The following is a 25645-nucleotide window of genomic DNA, read 5'->3' on the forward strand; positions in this document are numbered from 1 at the left end:
ATGTTCAGGACACTTCTTAGCACGCAGTGAGTTGTCCTTTTTCCTTCTCTTGTCCGTATTTAATGTTTCTAAAATCTGTCCACTTCTCTCTATGACCACAGCCAACGCCCTAATTCAAGCTGCCATTCTCTCTCACCTGTGTCCCTAAGTGGTTTTTGAGCATTCAGTCCTTCTGACCCCACTCTGCCCCACTCCAATCCATTCTTTGCAAGGAAGCAGGAGCTGTCTCTCACCTCTAAATCTGAGCGTGGCATTCGTAAGCCTAAAAGCGTTCCATGGCTCCTCCAATATTCTTAGGGTAAAAACCAACTTTTATTTTATTGTTTTAAGTTTATTTATTTATTTTGAGAGCGAGAGAGAGCAGGGGAGGGGCGGAGAGAGAGGGAGAGAGAGAGAGTCCTAAGAGAGAGTTCTGAAGCAGGGCTCGATCTCATGAATTGTGAGATCATGACCTGAGCTCACACCAAGAGTCAGATGCTGAACAGACTGAGCCATCCAGGGACCCCAAGACTAACTTTTATAAATGGCTTTCAGGGGTGCCTGGATGGCTCAGTCAGTTAAGCATCCAACTTCTGATCAGGTTGCAATCTCACAGTTCATGGGTTCGAGTCCCAAGTCGGGCTCTGTGCTGACAGCTTGGAGCCTGGAGCCTCAGATTCTGTGTCTCCCTCTCTCTCTGCCCCTCTCCTGCTCATGCTCTGTCTCTCTCTTTCTCTCAAAAATAAATAACACATTTTAAAAAATGTTTTTTAAATAAAAGAAATGGCTTTAAGGCCCTTCATGATCTGGCCCTGGCTCCCACTCCAGCCCTGAGTTCTAGAAGGTTGTGGTTATCAAAAGTCTGACTTGAGCCTAAGTGGCACAAAACTATACACATGGGGCATGACAAAGCCTGGGTTCCTTTCTGACAACAAGGGGACCCTCTCAACATGTTGGTTTTAAGAGAACCATGAAAACCGTGCTATCTCCCCTAAATCCCTCTCCTTCCAAAGCCTGAGATTCCACTGTTAGTTGTCTTGGCCTCATAAAACAACAGTACCCCTGAGAGGGGCAATGCTTTAAGTTCCTTCCTTATCTCTGGTAGATACCTGACTTCTCATAACAGAGTACAGAAAAGTTTGGCACATGGCCCACAGATCTGGGCATGGGCTCGCAAGGGTTGGCCACTTGTCTAAAGTGACAAACCACAACTACCCAGGAAAAAGTCCCTTAGTCTTGTGAGGGAAGTGGACCTGTTTCCTTCGAGGAGAGAGGATCAGGAGCCACAGGAGAACGGTTCTCAAACTTGAGCATGCCTCAGACTTCCCTGGGAGGTTTGTTAAAACACATTATGGGTCCCATTCCAGAGATTCAGATTCAGTGGGTCTGGGGTGGAGCTGGTGGGAGGTCAACGGGAGGTCAACGGGTCACCCGGAACCTCTGCCCGGACTTCATCCTGAGACTGCCGTGCCTCAGGGGCCCGTTCTGTGGCAACCTCTTTGCTTTCTTTGCTTTGTCCTCAAGTTGGTGAGGCCTGAGGCAACTAGGTCAAGGAGAAAAGACCACACGGTGACAGGCCAGGAGGCCGGCTTTGGCAAGGGCGGGACTGTGAGCAGGGCTCACCGGAAGCAGCTGCACCAAGGCAGAGCTGAGATAACAGGCCTTTTCTCCTGGCACCTCAGAGTAATTTTTTCTGCCTCGGCACACCCTTAGCTTCCAAAGGTCTGGGATCAGACCACAAGCCTCAAATTCTCTGAAGGGGAAAGCCTCTCTGCCCCACTAACCAACACCCGTGTCTGTGTCTGTGTCGATCAGCAGGGACTGCTCAGCCGCACACTGGAGTCCTGCTGTCCACAAGGAAGACCGAAGATGCTGGGCTGGGCACCTACATTCTCAGCCATTTCCACCTGCCCGTGCGTGAGAGAAGGTTTCGATGGTAGGAAGGCAGGCAACGGGGAAACTGAGAGGGACGGAGCTCCCGAGAAGGTAAGCACCTGGGGAATGCGAACAGACAGGAAGGGGGATGTGGTTTCTCTACGGCATCTGTTTCCATGGTAATGGTCCAGAAGGGGAGCAGAGGTCTCACTGGTACCAGGCCCTCACTGGCTGCTTCAGGCCAACGGGGAGACCCAGGAGGAAAGGTTGATGATTACAAAGACTTTCTATTGGCTTTTGCAGCAGAAAGCAGCAGCGCCCGCTCGGAGCCCTAGGGAAGAGTCAAAAACTACCATTCACGATCGTAGATTTTCCAGCAGAAGGTGCCAGGTAAGGCCAGCTTATCTGAGCAGGGTGACAGATGCTGGGCCAAACCCGCTAGGGTTTAAGAGAGCAAACTTAGAGGCAGAGAGAAGGTAGGGACCGAGGGGCAGACGCCAAGGGACTGGAACCAGGGCAGGTGCAAACGCTGGAACAGAATTGAGGGTTCCCTCCCAGCACAGACTGGGGTGGCTGAAGCCACGTGCCCTACAAGACAGCCAGCTGTCCAGTAACCAGGGGGACCACTGCAGTTTCCAGGGAAGTCTAAGAGGTGGTGATGCAAAAGTTAAGCTTGTCTGGTGCCACGGCTGATGTAGGCGGAAGAGCCGCCTGACAAGATTTCCGAGGACGTCTGTGTGATAGCAAAGTATGCTAGCAGATGGGGGTCCAGGTAGTAGCAAGCCGGGTTCAGACCCTAGCTCAGTCACTCACCGACTGTGTGACCTTGGGCCAGTCACTTGAGCTCCCTGTGAATGTCGGTCATCATTTAGAGAGGAAAATAATAGTACCTACTTACTAAGGTGGTGTGAGATGTGAAATAAAAAATGTGGAAAGTGCTCAGCATCTCCCCCGGCACCGTGTGAGTACTGAATTTATTATTATCGTTGACAAGCCATGATGTCTATGACATATTATTAAGTGAATAAATAAAACACATGTATGGCACAATCCTCTTTATGTAAAAAGGCACCATTGTATTTCCCTCTGTGTGTGCGTTTATAAACACATAAAGAAAAGTCAGGGGGAAAAAGAAAAGTCAGGAAGGATCAAACTGTTAACAAACAATGGTTAATTCTGGGGAGTGGAACAGGGGGAGTAGGTGAAAGAGGGTTTCGCCATTTCACTTACAAGCATCTGGACTGTTGGGGCCTTTCGGGGGTGAGGAGGGTGAGGGATGTGAAGGTGGAAGGCATTTTCTGTCTTAAGGGGCTGTGATCTGCAAACAGTGCTTTGCTGAGGCCTCGGTACTGATTTATTGGTCTGAGAACCTCCTATGTGTCCTTGGGTAGCACTTACCAAGTTTCTCTCTATGGGTGATACTGTTTACAAGGCACACACTGCCTTTGCTTAGTGGCCCTCTTTTCCCTAGGGCCAGGGCTACCTGCCTGACTTGGCCCCAGTGCAGGCTCCAGACCAGTCTAGAGCCAAGCCAGGAAAACCTGAAGAGCTAGACACAGATTCTTTGGTACTCAGCCCTGAGTGGGTTTCACGGCATTGATCAGAGTTTCCTGATTCTGATTGCTGAGTGATGCAGAGACCGTTTTCTCCTTTTTCCTCTTAGCAATAGAGTACCCCTGTAGCAAGCTGGATAATGTGCGCCCCTTCCCCGGCCCAAATATCAGTTTCTAATCCCTGAAACCTCCGAGTGTTACCTTACTTGGAAAACAGATCTTTGCAGATGTGATTGAGGATTTCCATGATCTGGAAGGAGCCTAAAAATGCAATTACGTGTATCTTTGTAACAGCGAGGTAGAGGGAAATTTTTACCTGGACAGAAGAGAAGCCGATCTGGTTCCAGAGGCAGGGAATGGAGAGATGTGGCCACAAATCACAGAATGCTGGAAGGCCAGCAGGCATCAGAGGTTGAAAGAGGCAAGGAAGGCATCCTCCCCCAGGAGCTTCCACAGGAAGAGCCGCCCTCACACCTTGATTCCAGCCCAGTGATACTGATTTTGGACATACGTCCTCCAGAACCATAGAGGATCACTTTCTGTTGTTTTAAATCGCCAAGTTTTTGCTACTATGTTACAGGAGCCACAAGAAACTACTACTACCACCCTCCTCCCTACCACATAGGTAGGGACTTCATCTCCCAGTTCCTCTGACAACTGGGAGTGGCCACGTGACCACGTTTGGCCCACGAGTCGAAGTGGTGTGTGGGGGCGCCTGGATGGCTCAGTGGGCTCTGACTCTTGATTTCAGCTCAGGTCATGATCTCACAGCTTCGTGAGTTTGATCCCTGTGTCAGGCTCCACACTGACCCTACAGAGCCTGCTTGGGATTCTCTCTCTTTCTCTCTCTCTCTCTTTGCCCCTCCCTGCTCATACTCTGTCTCTCTCAAAATAAATAAACTTAAAAAAACTATTTAAAAAAAGAAAAGAAGTGATGTGCATAATTTCTGCTTCCCGGGTTTCAAAATAAAGTGTCTTACCCCTCTCTCCACCACTGCCTTGTTTTCTTTTCCCTTCCCACTGCCCAGAACTCCATCACGGTGCTGGTCAGCATGCCGTGACCAAGCAGAGAGGACTCCCGGAGCAGCCGTCTCAGACACAAGGGTGGACACGGTGAGCAGAGGGGTCCTGGGGTCCTGGGCAACCTCACGGAGCCATGGTGTCCTTCACTGCTGCAGTTGCACAAGAGAGGAATGAGATTCTGTACTATTTAAGGCATGCTATGTCGGGTGTCTTTGTAACAGCAACAATACCCAGCTTATACTCCAACCAAAACATTGGGGTCCTGTCTGGTTCTGCTAACCTGGGCCTCTGCCTACCTAGAAGCCCTCCCTACAGCCTGTGCCTGGGTCCTGGCTCCTGCCGATCTACCTCCCCAGGGTAAATGGCCCTCTTCCTGGATTTCTGAATATCACCCACTCCAGGATTATTGACTCTCATACTTTGCTTGTCTTTTGGGACATCTCCACTGCTCTGTGTGGAGCTGCCCGACCCGGACTCCTTGCGGGCACTACCAAAGTTGGCTTCACAACCGCACTTCCAGAGATCAAGCTCTACTCTCCCTGCTCCTTCAGCTGGTCGTGTCTCCCCGGAGCCCGTCCGCTCCAGGAGGAAGATTTGCTTCCAGGTCCTGACTCCTCCTTGTCCATCCTGTCCTGTAGCCACTAGCTAGACCACGCCTGGCTATGTTCTGAGATACGTGGGGGGAGGGGTGCCTGGCCCCGGGCAGGAAGCACACCGTCTAACTGCCAAGTCTTCCCTGACACCTTCCCCTGCTGACCCCAAGGCTGCCTGGAGTTTCTGCTTTCCACGCACACCAGCAGATGACTACGCCGGCTTTTTGTAATAGAGATGGCTTTCGTCGTTTGGCAGTTTACGCTTATGTTTGTTTTCCTTCACACAGCTTTACGGTTGATAATGTATCATCAGATAGGATGTTGGCCCGAGGATGTATACGGTTTCAGGAACACACATTTCACATTTGCCGAAGCACACGGGGCCTAGCTTCAGGTAAAGAATCACCTGGGCACACGGCGAGAAATGAGTTTGATTAACTCTGAGCTGCCGAAGGAAACTCATCCAGTGCCCTGGATTGGGCAGCTACTGTTTATTTATGCAAAGAGTAAGAGAAAGTCATTAAAGCCCCCATTCCTGGTAATTGTCTCAGAAATTGCATTCCCTGGCCTGGCAATTAGTTTTATACAAAGCAAGAAGATATTTGGGTTAATAACCTCGCGTTTTTATGACTCAATCAATATTTTGGTTGCTGCAGGCTGCTTTGCTACTGTAAATTTTGAGTACAGTGCTTGTGGGGTGTATAAATATTTAGCTAGCCATTGAAGCATCAATGAATGAAATCATTTCTTCTTTTCTTTAATTTAGAAGATACCGTTGGCAGTGTCCTGGCATGCGGTGTTCATTTTAGCTGCTGTCATAGACGGGGAAACTAAATTGCTGTTGTGCTTTATGGTTTATTACTTTGTCACTTTGCATCTCTATACAGCAAGCATCTCTTTTAGATTCATCTCCTTCCAATAGGCCTCGAATAACCTAGTCACTTGCTTCATATGGTTTTGATCTGATTTTAACTTTACAGCCATGTTACCCTGTGTTAAGCTTTGTAGTATTTTGTGCATGTGTGTTTATGTGTGTGTGCATGGTTTAGTATCACAGACATAGTAGGAGTCACAACTAGGACTGGTTATGAAGTCCTTCCGTTTAGAATGTGATGACTTTAAAAAAAAAAAAAAAAAAAACCCAGATAGAGTCCAAAGCTATAGCTATTCAATACCGAAACAGTCACGCAAAGTGAAGCCTTCTTTCAACTGGTTGTTTTGTCTAAAGCAGGCTTTCTCAAAATATGTTCCTCAGAAAGTGTATTCCTGGGGTGCTAATGGGATTCTATTTTGTTTCTATTGGGAAAGTCAAGTGGAAAAAAAAAAGGTAGTACAATCCAGTTATTAGTACCTGCACTAGCCAAAGACATCTTGAGAGGGAAGGACTGAACATAATTCCGCCCAGTGTTTTTCAGGCTGAATTATTAAGAGGGCTTCAATTCTTTAACAGTGTTTTAGAAAAGAACTATCAACTATTGTGCTTTTTTTTGTAGCATGTGATTGCTTGGTGCTGGCACTTGCTTATAAAACTGAGTCAGTACAATAATCAGAGAGTTCTGGGGCGCCTGGGTGGCTCAGTTGGTTAAGCGTCCCACTCTTGATTTCAGGCCACCATCTCATGGTTAGTGAGTTCGAGCCCCACATCAGGCTCATGGCTGTTAGCGAGGAGCCCGCTTCGAATCTTCTGTCTCTCTGTCTCTCTATCTGTCTCTCTCTCTGCCCCTCCCCTGCTCATGCTCTCTCTCAAAAATAAATAAACATTAAAAAAATAAAATAATATTAAGCATGTTTCTTTACCATAGGCCTTCTCAGGACCTTTATATGTTAATGTGTGTAAGTCTTTTGTTTATTTTCATTTTTTTAACGTTTTTGCAGAGCATCTTAAAAGACTGATGTTCTGCCAAATATGCTGACATACTTTAGGCAATACTGGCCTAATCTCTACCTAACAACCCGCTTGGATTGAATTGCCTGCACTGACTGTTACTGGAGTTCATGATGGAGGTGAGAAGCCTGTATGTGTTTTTCTCCCCATCTCTCCATCCATGTCGGTCCACACCACCGAATCCTGGGGGTTGAGCTTTAGGAACATCAGATGGGCTGAGGTTTGGACCTTGGCTCAGCCACTTACAACCTCTCTAATCTTCAGCAAGTCATTTAACCTCTTTGCCCCTCAGTTCCTTCATCTGTAAAATGGGGATAATCATATACCTTCCTCACAGGGCTGTCACATAGAGTAAATGAGATAATGCCTGGGAGGCATCTTGTACACCGCCTGGAACATAGTAAGTCTTTAACAAATCTGAGATTTTATTATTATAACCCATTCTGTAAAGCCCAGCTTAGACCGGATCCTCTTTGTGAAGCCTTGTGGGTTTCCTCCACACAGAATCAATTCCTTTTTCTTCTGTATTCTGGTCATTTCATACCTTTAATGTGCGATTCATTATAAATGCCTCAAGGAGAGGGGCTGTGCCTTATTCATCTCTGTGCTGCAGTAGCCTTCTAACAGGCCATCAAACCCAAAGGATGAGAAATGGACTCATCCCAACAGATTCAGCTTCCTTTAAGTCCTTGAAAGACCCATTCAAAAGTATCATTTACATGTTATTGCTCAGCCACAAGAGAAGCTGAGAAACGCAGTCTTCATTCCAGACCTCTCCTTAGTTAAAGCAATGCTGTGTACTACCTACATATGTATCTTCTATGTCTGCCTGTCTGTCTTGTCTGTCTGTCCATCTGCATCTATCTATTATCTATCTATCTATCTATCTATCTATCTATCTAAGATGAAGCCAAAGGGTCAAGGCTAATCCTGCAAAAATCCCTTTACCTGCTCTCTGGTGAGTGGAAAAGACTCTCACTGCCTTTAAGATAGTGATTTCAGGATAGGAAGACAACAGCTTCCTGATGTTATTAATATCACTGGGCCTTTGTCACACTAGAAAACATGTTTCATATCGACACACTTGAATACTACTTTAGAAAAAAAGCCTTCCAGGAAAAAATAACATAAGCGCCTCTGCAGCAGTAATGTCCCCACTGAGGCAGGGCGAGCACACACACTGAGCATTTCGACAGGAAAACATGCAGATATTTACTTTGGCATCAGCCAGATTTCACAGTTAGTACTTCCCAGGTCTAAGCTATATAGTCATATGTCTTCCAAAAGAACATGCAGGCAGCAATACGAAATCCTAGATTTAATCAAATTATACCTGTTTCTTTAGCATGAGCCAAGCTTTCTGCCAGTTCATAAGCATCTTTTCATTTGATTTTCCTGATGTGATACGTGAGTGAGAAATCGGGTTAATCCAGTAGTGAGGACATGCAAATAACAGAGACCTGATCTGAATAAGCGTTGGGTAGACAAAGCTTTACTGAGTATCTTTTCTTTTCTCGTTGAGGTAGAAAGGAGTTGATACAATCAAGGACACACAACTCTTCAATTCCCATGGGGAATAGCTAACTAATTCATGGAGAACAACAAAAATCCGCAGATGATCTAAAACCATCATACTGACGGGCAGATTTCACTTTCTCTTTCGATGAGATATCACCCAACTGGCAAACAAGCATAAACAATGATTACTTGTCCATTTTCCCTTTGCCCCTTCCCCTTACGTCGTTTCTTCTTATCGAACTTCATAAAAAATATTAATGGAGTATTTGCTATTCAATGTAAGAGAGACAAACTGTAAGAAGGCATTGACCTCACTGAGTTTCGTTAACAATGCAGTTGGTTTTATTTGTAGGTTTTGTTCATTTTAACCCAGATGGGGGCTCAATTATATAACTACTGGCCACCTCGGTTTTTACTTGTATATTGCAGAAAGGGTCCCACATTAGTATATACAAAAATATGGAATATATAGGGATATGGAATATTCCTACAATGGAAATATGCAATAGTCACAGATAGCAATATGGAATTCAGAAGGATTGAACTACCTCATTCTTTTTTAAACAGCTACATACTATGCCTCTGTGTGAAAATACCATAATTGACTTCACCAGTCCCTAAATAATGCACATTAAATATTTCGCTATTACAAATAATGCTACAATGAATAAACTGTATGTTTTTATTATTATTTTCTGGGCGAATGCATCTGTAGGATAAATACCCCAAAGCTGAACTGCTAGTCGCATTGCAGAGACCATGTGCTCTTGTGATTTTGTACCTATTATAATGTCACACTGTCATTCATGAAAGAATACAATTGAAATACGTACTTCACAAACGCTTACATATTTACTCTTATATATTTGGCGCTTTACTGGTGAGTGCCTTCTCCAAGAGAGGAAATTACCAAATTTTATGAATTTTGCCAATTCGAAAGATACAAAAAAGTCACCTCGTTTTTAAAAAAATTTTTGTACCCTTTATTTATCTTTGAGAGACAGAGAGACACAGAGCACGAGCAGGGGAGGGGCAGAGAGAGGGAGACACAGAATCTGAAGCAGGCTCCAGGCTCTGAGCTGTCAGCACAGAGCCCCACGTGGGCCTTGAACCCGGAAACCACGACATCATGACCTGAGACGAAGTCGGTGCTTAACCAGCTGAGCCACCCAGGCACCCCTTCACCTCATTTTTAATTTGCATTTATTTTATTATGAATGAGGATGAGTACTTTTTGTATGTGACAGAGGTATTGAGGTCTATTCCTGGATTCTCTATTCTGTTTCATTGATCTGTCTGTTACGTGTCTTTTTCCAGAATTAAGAAGGATGATTTTCAATTGAAAAAGAATGTATAAGAACAGCCAAGCTCTACCACTGATGGGCTCAATTGAATGAATCCCTTCATCTCTTTGCTTTTAGCTTCTCCAGCTATAAAACAGGAGAGTTGGATCTGAAGAGCTTGTTTACTCCGTATATGTTGTTGAGTGTTAGGCTCTGCTCTGGGGATGCAAAGGAGGGGTCAAGGCAGATGCTGTCTCTGCTCTCATGGAATTTACAATCAGTGTGGGGAGGGGGCAGACACTAGTCAAACCCTGACACAGATCATTGATAGTCCCTAGCAATGGAAACAGAAAAAAGTGGGGAGCAGGAGCAGGAGCAGGGAGAGGACCACAGAGATTTCCTTTGGAAGGAAGTGAAGGAAGTGACACAGATCTGCTGGAAAACAGCTAGCCAGGTGAAGGAGGGGGTGGGTGCGTGGAAAGGAGGAGTTTTCCAGATAAACTTTCTGGCATGTGAGGATCTGGCACGAATAGAAAACTCTCTACTGTAGCTGAAGATAGAAAAATAAGGGGAAAGTGATAGGAGATGAGAGAGACTACAGAAGTAGGTAGGAATCAATCCATGTAGAGTCTTGGGTAAATATTTTGGTCTTTATCCTACACATTTGTCTTACTTGGGACCTCTAGGAAGTCAATTCTGAGTTGAAGACTAAAGTGGTGTGTTTGTCCAGCATACAGAATTTCTCCAGAAAGCTTACGAGGAAAACCATATTTCAGAGCATTTCTTATCAGAGACAAAGGAGGGAGTGATTTATCTGCCTAGTATTCTCCCAGCTTCCATTGCCCATTGTTCATGTTTCACTCTACTGAAAGCTAATTCCCCTGTGCTGAGTACATCACTCAGCCCCTCAGTGGTCATGACCAAGGTGGGGCATTTCAACCAAACCTGGAAGTTGAGGTGTATGTGAAACACCCAACCCAGAGAAATAAAAGGAAGGAGTCCAGGGGGTCTGAGAGGCACACAGATATTGTGTCCTACGTACCATTAAAAGAATCCACGCAAGAGAGTGACATAGTGTAGCAACGTTGTGGAGAACAGTTAAGTGAGCGTTGAGAATGGATGTATGGAAACCAGTTGGAAAGCTATTGAAATGGTCCAGAAGAGAGCAGATGATGCCCATGGTTGGTGGTGGCTGTGGAAATGGAGGGAAGTGAATGGATATGAGAAATTTTAGGAGGTGAAATCACCAGGCCTAAGGGAATGGTTAGATTTGAGAAATAGAGCAAGTTACCAAGTATGTCAGGTTTATGACTTGAGCAACCGGTAGATGGTGGCATCATTTGCTGAGATAAGAATCTGAGGTAGAGAATCAAGTTTAGGAGGAAAGATTATGACTTGGGGTTTGAACTTGGGGCTACGAGAAGTCCAAGTGAAGATTTTGAGTAGGCAACTGAATATATGAGTCTGATAATTGGCGTTATCGATGTGGATGGTAGTGACTGAATATGGAGTGAGAAAATCATTTTTAGCTTAAGAAACAGAAACATTGAATAGCTCTGTGGAGAAGGATGGTAATGGAAAGAAAGTAAAGAAAGAACAGGGCAGGAGTAGGAGGAAAACAAGAAGAACCCAGGGAAGAGGGTTTCAGGAGAGAAGGGTCCCAGGGAGACTAGGAAAGGTGAGTACTGAGTCCTTTGCCTTAGCAACATGGTGGCCATTAGTCATTTTAGCCAAAGTAATGGGGCTGAGGAGTGAGGGAAAATGATGAAAATGAAGAGTAGCATAATAACCTATTTGAGAAGTTTTACTGGGAAGGAGTAATATAGCAGGAAGGGAGTGTGGGTTGAGATGGGTGCCTTTGTGTTATCTTAAGAGGGACTTGAGTATGTTTAAGTGTAAATAGGAGCGATTCAGTGTCAGAGAAGGATGAGTATACAGGGGAGAAGAGACATGTTATAGTGTCAGGCTCGAGAGAGGAAAGGAGGGGCTGGGATCCGGAACCCAGGGCCTGACCTTAGGGTAGAAAGCATCAGCCAGGATGGGAGGAAAGGAAGGGGGATGGTGTCAGGGTAGGTGGGGCTGCAGCCAGAAGTTGAGGGTCTGGTTCAATGGCTTCAATTTTTGAAAACTAGGAGGCAGGTTATATGCAGAAATGTGTGATGAGAGTTGGAAAGGTAGGAAGGAGAATAGAGAGAGTTTAAAATAGGAGAAACTCCCAACTTAGTGATCTTGAGAGAACTTCCCTCACGGGCAGCTTGGAGAAATGATAACTGGGTGGAGGGAAGAGGTGAAATGCAAAGAGAAGGAAGGGGGTCACAGCCAACCTCCTGACTTCTGCCTCTCTACTTACCCTCCAGCCAGTCTTAGCTCTGGTCCTCCAGCTCATAGACAAGGAAGGAAACAAGGCTGGTCTGACACAGCAGTTCAGTGTTTCTGGCTTCCAGATAACGAAAAGGGTGTCACTTTTGTGATCCACAAATAATAGCCTGACACAAGAACCAATCCATGTTTGAAACTTCTTTTATTGTGGCGTCATGGTGATACTTCCAAATGTTGACGCTGGAAAATAAAATATTGTGAGCATCCACTAAAATTTTAACACAGAAACATGTTAAAAGTCTTTTGTTCCTTGGGCTTTTCTTTTCGGCTAGAACAGGACCTAACTGTTTAACTTGCGGTTAAGGATTATTTGTGCGGGGCACCTTGGTAGGTGAAATGTAGGGGATTTGGCGCTCTGCCCATGGAACACTGGGCAGGAGCTCCAGTTACAAATTGCAGCTGTATAAAATAACAGGAAACGTGGGGCTTTGAAAGATTCCACTGGAAAGATTAATTATTTGGGAAAGAGTTATGCCACAGCTTCGTGTGTTTTTGGAGAAAAGGTGGCCCACGCCATTTTTAATAGTGCAAAAGAAAATTCTGCTACTAGACTAAAAGAGGAGAAGGGAGGAGCTCTTGTTTCTTGGAAGGGCTCGCATTTAGTTTAAACACCATCCTCATTGTCTTTGTTAGAAGACAAGGAGCTAGAAATGAAAGCCACATGGAATCCCAGAAAGATCTGAGGCTTGTAAAAGAAAAGATCCGGATTTCCTAATTCTCTGAGATGACCTCCCTGTTTGTTTGTTTGCTTTAACTTTTCTCCCTACTGCCCTCCATCCTGCCCGTCAACATCTAACCATGTTCTATACGTCAATCCACCACGGACATTCACGTTCCTGTAGGCATAACGATGTTATTCAAACAAATTCCCAACTTCTGTGTGGACACTGACTTTGGATGACTCCGTGATATCCAGAAGGATAAACCAGCATTTACTGCACAGCTGGGATGACCCCAAAGATCGGACAAGCCAACACTCAATAGATTTGAACACAGCTTTCTGAGAACAATGTGTTTCTACACATTTGAGGTAAAATAATGCAGTCTCTCCAGGATGCTCTAGTTGCGAACTGCCAAGAAATTGTAGGGGAGTTGGTATTTTGATGGAGGGAAAGGCATTTTCTTGAGTTCCAGAGACATCTGCCTATAAATGTATATAGAAAAGGGATATATGTTTCCATGTGGGCTCATCACTTTGTTTCATCTTGAACATCATTCATCTGAAATCGGCCTTGGAGAGATTTATTTGGCATGAAGGTTTACTTGAGCTATGGAAGGAGCAAATTTTCTCCTTCCATGCTATGTCTCTCACAGTTGAGCCTCACCACTAAGTACGAGAAATGTTTGTTATCTGACATGCTTGGGGAATGGGATGTTCAGGTTCATCAATTACTTGGATTGATAAAGGGCGATCATTTGAAGACTTGGCGTGCAGTAATGTATGCTTCACACCCAATTGTGGTGCCGTAGAACTCAGACTTTCTCAGAGGATCAGGACTTCAGGACTTTAGAATCTTTCAGTGCCTTGGGTCATCTCTAGGAAGAGCAGTTAATCTCATGGAGAGTAGATGCGTAGTAAACTGGATATTTCCAGTTAATAGAAGGTCAGAAAAACAAAGCTTTTACTATAGTTCTGTTAAATTTCTTTCTTTCTTTCTTCCTTCCTTTCCTTCTTTCTTTATTCCTTTCTTTCTTTCTTTCTTTCTTTCTTTCTTTCTTTCTTTCTTTCTTTCTTTCTTTCTTATTTTAGAGAGAGCTCGAGTGGGTGAGAGGGGCAGAGGGAGGGAGGGAGAGAGATTGAGAGAGAGAGAGAGAGAGAATATAAAGCAAACAGAACTTAAGAGACCTTAAAAGAGACTTGAAAATAACTCAAACCAATTCTTTTTCCACTACATCCATGCTGGCCCCATTCTGCTGGAGAGACCCTCTGAGGCCCTTGGTGGGACAGAGGCCTACTCGTTCGCAGCGTTTACCTTGCTCACTGTGAGGAGCGGGGCAAACAGCACCTCTCCTCTGAACTTTTCCAGTCTTCCTAATGGTAGGAAAACCATATCAAGTGCACTGGGGCCCTTCACCCAGCTTGAGAAGGGAAACGCCTAGGAGCAACTCTCTCCCTAGTGTCCCTCACTACTGACACTTAGAACAAATCACTTAAAGATGAGTGACTGATGGGGCACCGCATGGCTCAGTTGGTTAAGCATCTGACTGTTGATTTTGGCTCAGGTCATGACCTCATGACCCCAGGGTCGTGGGATCGAGTCCTGCACCAGGCTCCTCGCTGAGCATGGAGACCTGGAGCCTGCTTGAGATTCAGTCTCTCTCCTCTGCCCTTCTCCCCCACTCATGCTCTCTCTCTCTCTCTAGATAGAGATAGAGATATAAACTTCTTAAAAATAGTTGAGCGACTGATAGACTCATAAAGGCAGAACTCTGATTTTTGGCGTTTTGTTGTTCTCTTTAACAAGTCCTGACCAGAAGGTCCAGGACCTTTTTTAAAAAGGGAGTTTATGGGGCGCCTGGGTGGCCTAGTCGGTTAAGCAGCTGACTTCAGCTCGGTCACGATCTTGCGGTCTGTGAGTTTGAGCCCCGCGTAGGGCTCTGTGCTGACAGCTCAGAGCCTGGAGCCTGTTTAGGATTCTGTGTCTCCCTCTCTCTCTGACCCTCCCCCGTTCATGCTCTGTCTCTGTCTCAAAAATAAATAAACGTTAAAAGAAAAAAAATTTTTAAAAAAAGGGAGTTTTCTTATTACCTATTTTATTAATTTAAGGAGCCTCCCCTGTACCTACTACAACACTAAAAGTTCTGTACCTCTCTATTATTCTTTTTAAAAACTCATTTACTTATTTTGAGAGGTGAGGGGAGGGACAGAGAGAGAATCCCAAGCAGGCTCTGCACGGTCAGTGCATAGCCCCATGAGGGGCTCGAACTCATAAACCATGAAACTATGATCTGAGCCGAAGTTGGACACTAACCGACTCTTCTCAATGATTCTTAATAAAAGTAATATTTAAAATTGGTATGAAGCTTTCTCAAGGTACCACTAGACATTGTATTCTATGTGGATGGCACCCTGGAGTTGTGCAGTGAACAGCTTGTGCAGTTGAGCTGAGAGTCTTGTGCTTTATGGTTTTATTTTAAGAGAAATAGGCTCTTTCATATATATATAGTAGTAGTAATTATCATAAAAACCATTGCTACCATTTTTTTAGCATATAGGATGGACCCGTGTATGTTACACAGTACAGAGTATACATCATATTTCATCTTCACAGGAAGTAAGTAGTTGGGATTTGAATTCAGTCCTGTCTGTCTGCCCAAGCCACGTTCTTTTCCCCTTCCTTTTGGATCCAACCACTCATTCTACAGGTGAGCAAACTCAAGCTCAGAGAGGATGCACGACTTGCTCTGGGTCACACAGGGTCTTCTACTCTATTTCACAGAACTTATAGGACCTTGATAAATGTGTAAGAATGTGGCCTTAAAGGAAAGTCTCAGACAGACATAATAATATTGAACTCATACACACACACACACACACACACACACACACACACACACACAACATATAGCTCAAGCTCTTTGGAGCATTTTTCTGTTCCTTTTCCTTCACACATACTTGGCATCTTGTGGGAAGGTGGGGTTGGATGGCAAACAGATCCCAAAAGAGGGGAACCCTGAGGGTATTTCCCACAGGCAGGTGCTTGGTTCTCAGCCTGGATTAATTGGAAGGAAAGAGTTTTTTTTTTTTTTTTTTAAGTTTATTTATTTATTTTTGAGAGAGAGAGAGAGAGAGAGAATGCACGCATGAGTGGGGAAGGGGCAGAGAGAGAGGGAGAGAGAGAGAATCCCAAGCAGGCTCCATGCTGTCAGCACAGAGCCCAATGCGGGTGTGAAATCATGACCTGAGCTGAAACCAAGGGTCCCATGCTCAACCGACTGAGTCCCCCCAGACGCCCAGGAGGGAAAGAGTTTAATTGTGAGGTGGGTTCAATGCAAGTCTGGAAAGTGAAATTGGAATTCTGTAGCCTAATAGTTGTGTGTTTTCAAAAATGAATATTGTAGGTTTTTTGTTCTTATTAAAGACAGCCCATGCTCATATAGAAAATTTATATGATACTGCAGAGAATAAGTAAAAAAAATAAAATCCTGTTCCCCCGAAAGACTAATGAGGTTTGTTTATTACTTAAAAAAAGGTTTTTAATGTTTATTTTTGAGAGAGAGAGAAAGAGACAGAGTGCGAGTGGGGGCAACAGGGGTTTTTATTGTCCTTGGGTTTTTATTGAGGCTTCATTACACAGGCAAGGCTGATGAAATCATTGGCTACTGGCAATGAGTTCAACCTCCAGCTCCTCTCCCCTCCCCAGAGGTCATGCATGTGGGGAAAGAGGGGTGAGAATGTTCCCCCAGCAACCAGCCCCCATCCTAAGCTCATCTTGGGACTTTCCAAAAATCACCTCATTAATGTAAACTCAAGTACGGTTGAAGGGGCTTTTTCTAGGAATAACAAAAGACACCCATTTCTTTTTTCCTCCTGTTATCACTTAGGAAATTCCAAGGGTTTTAGGAGTTCTCTACCAGAAATGGGGACAAAGACCAAATCTATATCTGTATCTATATCTATATCTTAATATAAATCACAATATCATAGGATCCTTACAGTGTCTCACATGTTACACCAATGCTTTCTAAATTTCTTTTTTTTTATTATTTTTTAAATGTTTATTTATTTTTGAAAGAGTGTGAGCAGGCGAGGGGCAGAGAGAGAGGGAGACACAGAATCTGAAGCAGGCCCCAGGCTCCGAGCTGTCAGCACAGAACATGATGTGGGTCTCGAACTCACAAACTGTGAGATCAGGACCTGAGCCGAAGTCGGGTGCTTCAACGACTGAGCCACCCGGACGCCCCTTTCTAAATTTCTTTATGCTTAACAACCATATTATGGATTGAGGAAGATCTTGGCCTAAAATACTCTTAATTCATGCTAGTTTTGGAAGCTTGGGGAGATCACTGACTTAGTGCAAAAGGTGAAGAAATGTAACACCGATTTGTTAGTTATTCCTGGGGAAGTAACTTCACATTTGCGATGCTGGAAGTTGTCATAAACAAACCTTTTATGATCATTTGAAAAAGCAGAACGGTGAGTAGTTATGTCAGAGAGACCAGTGAAAACATGAGTTGGCCAATGCTATGCGAATGGGTACTTTGTAGTTTGGGAAAAATGTCCAGTGACCGCATCCCATGCAGGGTCCAAGAGAGTCCCCAACAATCCAGATGGAAGTGAGAGTGAATGCCTAATAAATGGCTCCAGGGACAATGAGGACACTGATGACCAAGAGGTGTGTGAAGAGTTGGAATAGATTTGTTTTATGGAATAGAGTGGGAAAACAGTGATACTTACAAATTAATTTTTTGTATAAATTAATTAATTGAATAAATGATATTAAATATGTATAATAATTCATAAATTTAATAAGCATATCACAGTTTTATCTATGTCACTAAAGTTTTTCTGTGCTCAGGTTGACCAAAACACTATGGGAGGATTTCCCCTTTGGAAAGTTTAGGTCTGCCTTATATTTGGTGCCAGCTTCTGTTTGGGCACGTGTGGGATCTTTGCCCAAAGTGAAACAACTAGGAGGGCAGAGTCAGATGGGTCAGACTTTTTTGCCTTAATGTGTTTGCCTTAATTCTCCAATGAGACCAAACTTCATAAAATCTAAGTCCCTGGCCCCGTTGTCCACTTACTTCATTCAATTTCAACTCAGAGCATTTATTGAGCACCTACTACAATGGAGGATTCGTTTTTCAAACCTGTGAATCACTTTTAGCACTGAAGAGAGAAAAGACTGACTTTTAACTGAAGATTGAGAAAAAGGACTAATTTGACTAAGAACAGCTCTGGATTCAGGTTTTATAGTCCATTCTCCCTGTTAAGCAACATGAGTTTTAATCTTCCCTGTTCTCTTGTTTACTTCCTGAGAAGGATTAAAAGATGCCTATAACCTCAGCCCCAGTAGGACAGCCTGCAAGGAACAAATCAGCATGCAATTTCCCTTTGTCACCTTTAAAATAAACAAACAGGGGCGCCCGGGTCGTTCAGTCGGTTGAGTGTCCGACTTCGGTCAGGTCATGATCTCGCGGTCCATGATGCGTTTGAGCCCTGCATCGGGCTCTGTGCTGACAGCTCGGAGCTTGGAGCCTGCTTCAGTTTCTGTGTCTCCCTCTGTTCCTCCCATGCTCATGCTATCTCTCTCTCTCTCTCTCTCTCTCTCTCTCTCTCCTTCAAAAATAAATAAAGATTAAAAAAATTTGAAAAAAAAGAATTGAGTTAAATTGTAGGACACCCAGCTTGTGTCACATGGGCTTGGTGTGTGGAAAACCCACACATCTGGTGACCAGAAATGTCTTAAGTATTGAGTAAGAGTAGTAAAGGGGACACACAAGAGTGTGTTGTTCCTTTACAGACCCAAAGATAAAAGCACTTGCCTCTTTTCTGAATGACAATTTCAGGAAAAAAACACCTTGCCTTACTGATAGACATATGTAGTGATTAACATCTTCAGACTCTACATGCCCAGGTAGAAAATGTGGATAATAATTGTAATTAACTGTGGACTCCATTGGAAGGTAGGAACCATCCAATTTATTCATCTTTGTCCTCTATGCCTAGCACAGTGACTGATTCATAGCAAGTTCTTAACAAATATTTGTCTAACAAGTGAATGAATCCAAAAGCATGACTCTATTTACAAGGCATGTATCCACGTCTGTCTGCCAGACTGTCTTGACACCGGGCTCATCTTCTTGCAGGTTCTGGGGCAGGAAATAGAGAACTTGGCGATGTACCATGATACATAGTACTCCACACACTTTGATTTCAAACCCACCTAAATTTGAATGTATTCAGACAAGACGATGCTAGGGTGTTCCTCTCCCGCTTTTTTTTATTAAGTGAGCTCTACACCCAACATGGGGCTTGAACTCATGACCCCACCCAACATGGTGCTTGAATTCATGACCCCAAGACCAAGAGTCACATGCTCTACTCACTGAACCAGACAGGCACCAGGTAAGAGGCCGATTTTAGATGCTGCTGCTTCCACTCACTCTGGGCATAGCCCCATAACTTCTGATTCTGGGACCTGCACTATGGGAAATTCCAGCTGAAGTAGAGCAAAGGTTTGCTCTGAGAGACTAGTCCAGGCTTGGGGTGGGGGTAGGAAACGCTGGGGCCAGTGCCACATCAGAGAGGGGAAAGGACCCACATATTACTAAAACAATATCTAAGGATAGGGACTAGCAGCCAGAACTGAGTTTCCATCAACAAGTCAAGAGTATGGAGGAGCGCCTGGGTGGCTCAGTCGGTTAAGCGTCCAACTTCAGCTCAGGTCATGATCTCACGGCTTGTGAGTTCATGTCCCGAGTGGGGTTCTGTGCTGACAGCTCAGAGCCTGGAGCCTGCTTAGGATTCTGTGTCTCCCTCTCTCTCTGCCCCTCCTCTGCTCACCTTCTGTCTCTCTCTCAAAATAAATAAACATTAAAAAAAGGGTATGGAAGTTAGGTGGCAGTTGCATGGACAATTCAGAACCCAGGTAGAGAAATCACAAGAAAACTAATAACCAGTCAGAACACGATTGGAAAATCAACACCAAATTTATATTTACCTAAATAGGTATCACTCCATCACCCTGATTATTAAGGGGACTTTACCATAGCCCTTCTGTGTGTGTGGGTGTATGTCTGAGAGATGCATGTGTATCATGAACTATAGGGGATTCTCAGCCTCTTAAAAGGCTGAGAAAATGAGAGAAGGAGAAAACAAACATCTGCCGAGGACCAGGAAGGCCAGGCACAACAGTGCTCTGGTTCCACTGCCAAACGGCCTAGATTGAAGACCCAGCTCTCCTGCTTACCAGCTGGCTAAACTTAGCCAGTAATGAACACCTCTGCTCTCCGTTTTCTACTTTCAAATGTGGATAATTCTAGTACCCACCTGGTGGGGCTGTTCTGAGGATTGCATGAGTTAATCCGCATTGTTGTTGGTTAAAAAGAGCCACAGAAGCTTTGTTATTCCTCCTGTCGAATAGTCTATATCCCCTCCCCTTGAGCCTCGACTGTCCCTGTCACTAGTTTCGACTGATCGGCAGAATAATGGCCCCCAAAGATGTCTGTGTTCCAGTCCCAAGAAACTGTGACTATCTAATGTTATACGGCAAAGGAGAATTAAGGTTGCAGGTGGAATTAAAATTTCTAACCAGCTGACCTTGAGGTAGGGAGGTTATCCTGGGTTGTCCACCTGGTCTAACGAAATCACAAGGGTCCTTAGGAGTTAAGAGGGAGGCGGAAGAGTCAGAGTGACATCGGGTTAGCCCTTGTTGGCTTTGAAGATAGAAGGAGGGCGCAAGCCAAATAATGCAGGCATCCTCTAGAAAGCAGAAAGGGAAAGAAAATGGATTCTCCTCCAGAGTCCCCAGCAAGGAACACAGCCCTGCTGAGATCTTGGATTTAGCCCAATGAGTCCCATTTTAAACTTCTCACCTCCAGAACTACAAGGTAATGTATTTGTGTTATTTTAAGCCACTAAATTTCTGGTAATTTTTTTTTTCAGCTGCAATAGGAAACTAACACAAAGCAATAGAATTGGGCAGAGTTGTGCCGTGTAATATCTAAAGTAGGGCCTTAAGGGATCTGCAGTTTCTAATTTCATCCCTCTGAAGTCAGATGTCACGTAGAAGTCCATTACGGCTAGTCACCATGCTGTGAGGAAGCTCAAGCTAGCCAGATGGAGAAGCACCAAGACGCTAGACATGAAAGTGAAGCCTTGTGGGTTCTTCTAGCCCAGGCCAGCCACCAACTGAATACACCTGAGTAAATGACCCCAGCTGACACCTGTGGAGCAGAACCACCCAGCTGAGCCTGCCTCAGAACTGTGAGAAAAGTTGTTTTAAGTCACTAAGTTTTAAAGTTTGGGGGTTTTGTTGTTGTTGTTGTTCTTTGTTTGTTTCAGGGGTTTTTTTGTGTGTGCAATAGGTAACCAAAACTCTTAGAAAGCACTTAGAACAGTGTCCACCACATAATAAGCATTCAATAAAAGTTGATTATTCATTATACTAATTTAGTTATACATACAGAAACTTCTCAATAATCCTGTTAAATAGGCGTCCTAGTCCATTTGGGTTGCTATGACAAAAATGCCACAGACTGATATTTACAAACACACAAAGTTATTTCTCTCATTTCTGGAGGCTGGGAAGTCCAAGATCAAGTCACTCTGTGTGCAGACTCTGTGTCTGGTGAGGACTGGCTTCCTGGTTCGTGGATGGCTATTATTTCGTTTTGTCCTTACATAACAGAAGGGAGCTCTCTGGGGGTCTCTTGGGTCCCTTTCATAAGGGCGTGAGGGCTCCACCCTCATGACCTAAACACTTCCCAAAGGTCTCCCCTCCAAATGGTAATTAGGTTTCAACAAACAAATGAATTCTGGGAGAACATAGGCATTCAGTCTATAGCTGCAGGTATTATGCCATCTGTGTTGATAGTTGGGATTATGGTTGTGTTCACTCCCTTTCCCCTCTCACTGTGAGCAGAGGGTACTCTCATGCCACTGATGTTGGGCTTGGTCTTCTGGCTTGTTTTGGCCAATGGGATGTTAGCAGATGTGACACCTGCAGAGGCTTTACATGTGCCTACACAGTGGGGCTTCCCTACTTGGCCTTCCGCCATTGCCCTAAGAAGACGCCCAGGAGGTCTGTGGTCCTCAAAGAGCAAGACGTATGTGGAGCAGAGCCACCCAGCCACCCCGCAGACCTGGGAGCCTGGTAACGCATGCTCGTTGTTTTGTGCCTCTGAGGTCTGGGGTAGTTTTCATGCAGCCGTAGCTGACTAACAAACAGTCTCTAGGTGAGAAAATTGAGGCCCAGGGAGCTTTGTTTAAAAACAAGACAAAGCCTATGGACATGTTCATAATAAAAGAAGCTTTTTATTTAAAGAGCCAAATGAGATCCCTGTACTGGTTTCCTAGAGCTGTCAGAACAAATTACTACAAACTGGTGACTCCAAACAACAGAAATTGATTCTCTCACAGTTCTGGAGGCTAGCAGTCCAAAATCAAGGTGTCAGCAGGCCACGCTTCTCCTGAAGGCTCCGGGGGAGAATCCTCCCTTGCCTCTTCCAGTTTCTGGTGGTCCCAGCAATCCTTGGTGTTTCTTGGCTTGGAGATGCCTCACTCCAATCTCTGCCTCTGTCAGCACATGGCTTTCTTCCTCACCTGTGTCCCTGTGTGATTTCTCTCTCTCCTTTCTCTTAGGCAAACACCAGTCGTGGGATTCAGAGCCCACACAAATTCAGGATGACCTCATCTTAAATAATTACGTCTACAAAGACCCTGTTTCCAAATAGTGTCACATTCGGAGGTTGTTGGGTGGACGTGAATTTTGTGGGAACACCATTCAATCCAGAGCAGTCCCCCTATTTAATCCTAGAAAACTAGGGATATCATTAGACAGACCATGCTCAAATGAGAGCTTCAGGCAAAAATCCAGAGGGCGAGTAGTTCAAACCTTGAGGGAAACAGGTGGGAGAGACCTCAGGTCGAAGGTAAGACTGAAACTCCACTTAGACATTTCATACATCTCTGACTGTTTGGGAGCTATGAAGGATGCCTTTGCAAGCTAGTGCTCTTAAGCTAACCATGAAGGTGAGCATTGCTCGCTTTGAGTACAACTCTCAAGCCATTTTAGAAGCCCACATGATGAGGCACCCTTTTCTATCCACTGCTTTTCCTGTCCGTGCCTTCTGTGATGTGCCTCTATCCTGATGAGCCCCCTCCCTGGAGGTGGGGAGCCCCTGGACACCGTCTCTCTAATTCTTGCTCTTCTCTGGGAGATTTATTACAGAGGAATGTATTTCAGAAGTTTGGGAAAACAAATGCACCCACGTGACCCTTGGCAAAACTACTTTCGAGAATCTACAATCTGGCTATTTCAAAATCAAATCTGTGTGTGGACAAGACAAAGCTTGCAATCCTCAGCTAATCCATTGGGCATCCCAAGTTCAAAAGTAGAAAACACCACTTCCTGGGCTAGTTGATCCAAATACAAAACAGAATGTAAAATGTTATTACTATCAGAAGTCCTATTGGGTGGGCTCTGAGGTCAAGCAGACCTGGGTTCAAATCCCATTTCGACTACTAAGCAGTGATGAAACCTTGCTCTGAGCCTCAGTTTGAAAATCTACAGAATGGTTCTAATACTCAGGCCAGAGGGTTGCTGTGAGGATTAAATGAAAGAGTAAACTGTGAAATGCCTGGAACAATGCAGGGTGTGTAGCAGGTCCTCAGGGGTAAATTGTTCAGGTCTGTTGTTCTTATCTTCCTGCACGGGCAATAGGTGCCAGGAGGTAGAGATGTGTTAGCCATCATTGATCTCAGGAGAGTCCCCAGGTATCAGGATTGTGCATCCTCTCCTCTCCCACCAGACTGTCCTCAGGGCACACAAAGGGGGAGGGGAGGGGATGGCAGGGAGACCCTGGAGTCGGGAGTTTGGAAGGAGACTGGACAATGCAAAGATTAAGGGGCAAGCGAGACACAAAAGCACTAGGAGAAGAAGCGGTTTCATCTTCCAGGGGTTGCTGTGGGCTTTCTTGCCCCTCCTGAAAGGAGGGACAGGCAGTGATGAAGGAGAGCAAAGAATGAGGGCTCCCTGGTGGAGGGAGCAGGCATGAGAGAGGGGCGTGAAAGGGGATGCAGAGACCAAGAACTGGCTCCGGCAGGGAGAGGCGGGGCTGTCTGTTAGGCCAAGGCCAAGTCACAGGGGGAGAGATGGAGCAGGGACAGAGCTAATCTGGCCACCAGTAATCAGCACTGGGGCCACTGTGTCTGGGCCACCTCGTATAATAATGAGAGCTAACATTTATAGAGCGCTTACCATGGCTATATATCAACTCATTTCATCTTTATTACAAGTCTACAAGGCGGTCACTGTTACTGCCTTCTCTGAGGCTCAGAGAAGGTGTGGCTGCCAGTTCCAAGAGGTGAGCCAGCGATCCTCACCTCCCGGTGTTACACCCCCGAGGACTTCCCTCCTACCCTGAACTGGAGTGGCTCCCTCCCTGATACTTGCCTGTGACCCTGCCTTCCGAGGGCGTGTTTCTATAGCTCAGCCTTGGCACCCTTCGTACAAGCTGGTGGCATTTCCCCTCTGCTGTAGGTGACTCCCACCTCGCCCTGAGGTCCTGACCCAGCCACGCCTGTCCCTTCCTGCCCGTCCCCTGAGGGCTGGGAAAGGACGGGTTTGATTCTGGTAGTGAAGGAGGGAGACGAGGAGGAGATCGCCCCAACTCCCAAATATATAACTGTTCCTCCCGTCAGGGGATCAAAAGGCCTTAAGGAGACAAAGTCTTTTGTTCTATAAATATGATCGGCAAGAAATCGAAAGAGCGAATACTCGGAGGAGAAAGAAGTAGGCGCCGACTCGAACTAGCACCAAGTCTCAATGATTCTGAGAGCTGAGGTCAGAGCAGGGAGGGTCCAGAGCCTGGGGCCCAGACTGGAGTTGAGAGATGAAAAGACCCACAGAAGGAAAAGGCAGGCAGAAAGGGAGGGCTTGGTTCAACCCAAAAGAACAGTAGTTCCTCCAACTAGTCCCGTCTGGAAGAGCTCCTGAGGCCCTTCTTCCCAAACCTCCAGGTCTCGGCCAGGACAATGCTGGGCAGGCAGCTGACTGAAGGAAAGGGGTGGGTGAAAGCAGTCGGATCCGTTCACCGGACACTGATTTGCCAGAAAAGGAAGTGGGGGTGTCAGGGACATTATTTCCACTTCCTGGATACGTATTCAAACATGGAACAACTGAGTCCTAACAGGACAAGGCAATAAAATAGGCGACCACCCCAGGTGGTACCACACCCAACACGGCTCAGAAATGAGGAAGAACTACTAGCTGTATTTTTAAGGCTTCCAGAGAGCAGCATCTGGTTGCCACCTTCCATCTAAAGGACAACAAAGATGCCTCAAGAATACTCTAAAAGGAAAAAAAAAAAGGCCAGCTCCAAAAAGGTTGAACACAACCTCTTTGCCTTCTAGTAAAATTAAATTGTGGTACATTCCGACAATGGACTGCTGTGTGACCACTAAAGAAACTTAGCTGCTTTCTATGTAGTGATATGGAACGATCCCTGAGATAAATGTGGAAACATCCAGAGGCAGATCGTCCTGGAGAATAGGCTACAGAGTGCGCAAAATACATCTTTATTTGGGGCGGGGGGGGGGGGTGGCTCAGTCAGTGAAGCCTCTGACTTCGGCTCAGGTCATGATCTAGAGGTTTTTGAGTTCAAGCCCCGCCCCACCCCACATCGGGCTCTGTGCTGACAGCTCAGAGCCTGGAGCCTGCTTCGGAATCTGTGTCTCCCTCTCTCTTGGCCCCTGCCCTGCTCATGCTCTGTCTCTCAAAAATAAATAAATATTTAAAAAAAATTTGTTTAAATACATTTTTACATTTGTGCAAAATAATAACATCTGTATTCTTGTATATGTGTGGAGCGTCTCTAGGAGAACACACATGA

General features: G+C 45.2%; 1 long non-coding RNA gene across 5 annotated transcripts in view; it reads left to right on the forward strand.

Annotated features, from left to right (window-relative positions):
• The first annotated feature begins 1465 nt into the window (after positions 1-1465).
• LOC106976237 (uncharacterized) overlaps positions 1466-25645 on the forward strand; it is a 30364-nt gene continuing 6184 nt past the window's right edge. The window contains exons 1-6 of one of the 5 annotated variants that reach the window (XR_001430442.3): positions 1466-1965; positions 2158-2244; positions 4436-4520; positions 5311-5417; positions 6899-7027; positions 20697-25562. This is a non-coding gene — a long non-coding RNA (uncharacterized LOC106976237). Of the gene's footprint in view, positions 1966-2157; positions 2245-4435; positions 4521-5310; positions 5418-6898; positions 7028-20696; positions 25563-25645 lie in introns of those variants that run through there. The other 4 variants (XR_008289356.1, XR_008289355.1, XR_001430443.3 and 1 more) reach the window with 4 other exon arrangements.

Source organism: Acinonyx jubatus, chromosome A3 (genome assembly GCF_027475565.1).
Source record: "Acinonyx jubatus isolate Ajub_Pintada_27869175 chromosome A3, VMU_Ajub_asm_v1.0, whole genome shotgun sequence".
In the NCBI taxonomy this organism is placed as follows: Eukaryota; Metazoa; Chordata; class Mammalia; order Carnivora; family Felidae; genus Acinonyx; species Acinonyx jubatus.